Below are 2,495 nucleotides of genomic sequence, written 5' to 3'. Positions count from 1 at the left end.
AAAAATATATGTTTATCAAAAATAAAAAATTAAAAAAATAAATAAATAAATAAATATTCATCCTAACTGTAAACAAAAGGAACCTATCCATCCTTGCTCAGAGAGTCACAGCTTTGGAAGCTACACCTATTTGCTGCAAATCAAGTTTACTTTGTGAGACAACTCTACCTGGTCTATCTGTGACTCACCAAGAAGCAAACTTCCATTGGTTCCTTTAAGAGATGCTGAGGGAGTTCCATTTTATTTTTTATTTTTAAAAAAATATTTGTATTTATTTGTCAGAGAGAGAGTGAGAGAGCACAAGAGGGGGAGTGGCAGGCAGAGAGAGAGGCAGACTCCCTGCTGAGCAGGGAGCCCAATGTGGAACTTGATCCCACCTGACCTGAGCAGAAGGTAGATGCTTAACTGACTGAGCCACCCAGGAATCCCAGCATTGAGGGAGTTTTAAACAAACACAATTGTCATGATCACATTCATATCAGAGAAAAGGGATTCTGAAAACAGTATTGAGAATGGATAAGAGGAGAGCATCACTACAAAAAGAGAAAACAGGAAGAAAACCAGTCAGAGCACAGAGTAAGAGTGAGACTGGTTATAGGATGTAATTCAAATGTATATTTCCATAACTCCTTGAGCATTGTAATAAATGTCTGATATCTGCATCTCCAGAAAAGAAAAGAAAAAAAAGCCTTTATTTTTTTAACACTTGCTGATTTCCTTTCTATAAATAGAAATTGTCCCACCATGGCCAATTTGAAGCTACCAACATGTATCTGAATGCTGAATTGGGAAGATATGCACAGAAGCACAGGGACACACACACACACACACACACACACACACAAAATAAAAATAAAATAAAATAAAATAAAATGGCCAGCTATACTTCGACTGAAATAACTCATTTAACTTCTTTCTTTGTGTACAGTATTATACATTACTCAGTATTATAGTAAATAAGTACTTTGGACAGATGTAAAATGCTGTAATAAAAAATGTTTTTCTTCTTTATTTTAGTCCTTTTTACTTGTAAGACTAGCCACAAATACCATGCCTCCCCCAAAATAATTTGCAATCCAAATTTATTTCTAAATGAATTTATTGCACAGAAAAAAAAATATATATACACTTACAGTAGACATGTTCAAAAATAGTTACTCAGCAGCAGGGCCCTAAATGTAAGCAGTATAGTTGTTTTGTTTTGTTTTGTTATTTTCTTTAAAAAAAAAAAGAGGTTATGTGAAATATTGGAATTTTATTTCCAGGCCTAGTATTTCAAGACAGTTAACTACACTTACAGTGTCAACAGCCTCTTGTTGGCAGTATGATTTTATTGGCTCCATGGAATAACAGCAAGAATTTACTATTGCTTCTTTCTTTTATGACACACACAGAAAAAAAAATTGACACATTAGCTCAAGACCAACCAGAATTATTTTAACCTATCAAAATTGATGGGAGGCCTTCACTGCCAAAGTCACTGCTGGGTTTTCACAATTCATTGCAGACAATCTGCCACTCCCATTATGAAAAAGGAGAGAAGAGTCATAATCAGGGAAGAAAGCTAGATTAATACTTGTAATTATCATTGAATTATTTAGCCTGCTATAGGATTATTATTATTAGTGTCATTTGATAATTTTCTCTCATTTTATTAAACACAACTGTGTGTAATTACCCTACCTAATATTTCTCTGTATTGGCTGACTAGCTAGCAAACATTCATGAAAATATCCGGTAGCCACACATATAAAATGCTGCATTATGATGCTGTTGAATCAGAACATACCTCTACCTGATCCTGTAGCTCTTTGAGGATTTGCAAATCAATTAATTCTATGTTTATTGCTTTCTCCCATACAATTAGAAAATTTATAATAGAGTCCATGAACATTATTAGTTTTACCATTTTAAACCAGCAATCACACTTTGATTTTTACAACAAATGCAGAAATATAAACACACACATATGGGTCAGTTTTCTGTTAGTCTGTCTGGACTTCAAAATCCTATTCCTCAAGATAATGCACACCAAAGTTCTGGATTAAACAAGAAATTAGATGGCACCTGAACACTTGGTTTAATATTCTCCAAAGGACTATGCAAACTATTTCTTACATTATGACATTGCTTTACAAAGATCCACGCTTTTATAATGTTAGTATTTTTAATAATCAATAAAGTCAATTAATCATGATTAAAAATCAAACATAAAAATTTCTACTTTTTGCTTTTGCCCCCTCCATTTAGAACTTATTTATAGCCTGATAATTCAAAAGTCCCTATGTTTATGAAAATCTGGACAGAAATAGCTCTAAGATCCCATTCAGAACTTGATATTAATCTAAGTCTTTTGGCTCCATTTATCCTGAGAGCAAAGAGTAGGACAAAGGATTTGAGTACTGTTAGTTTATCTGGGAGATTATCCAAGGTAGAAAAGAATGGGAAAGTGATACAGTGAAGAAGCAACTTTGTCAAAGAGGTACATAGTTGAT

Source organism: Mustela putorius, unplaced genomic scaffold, assembly GCF_011764305.1.
Source record: "Mustela putorius furo isolate JIRA1106 unplaced genomic scaffold, ASM1176430v1.1 tig00537290_pilon_pilon_pilon, whole genome shotgun sequence".
Lineage (NCBI taxonomy): Eukaryota > Metazoa > Chordata > Mammalia > Carnivora > Mustelidae > Mustela > Mustela putorius.
Note: the sequence above shows the minus strand (reverse complement) of the source record.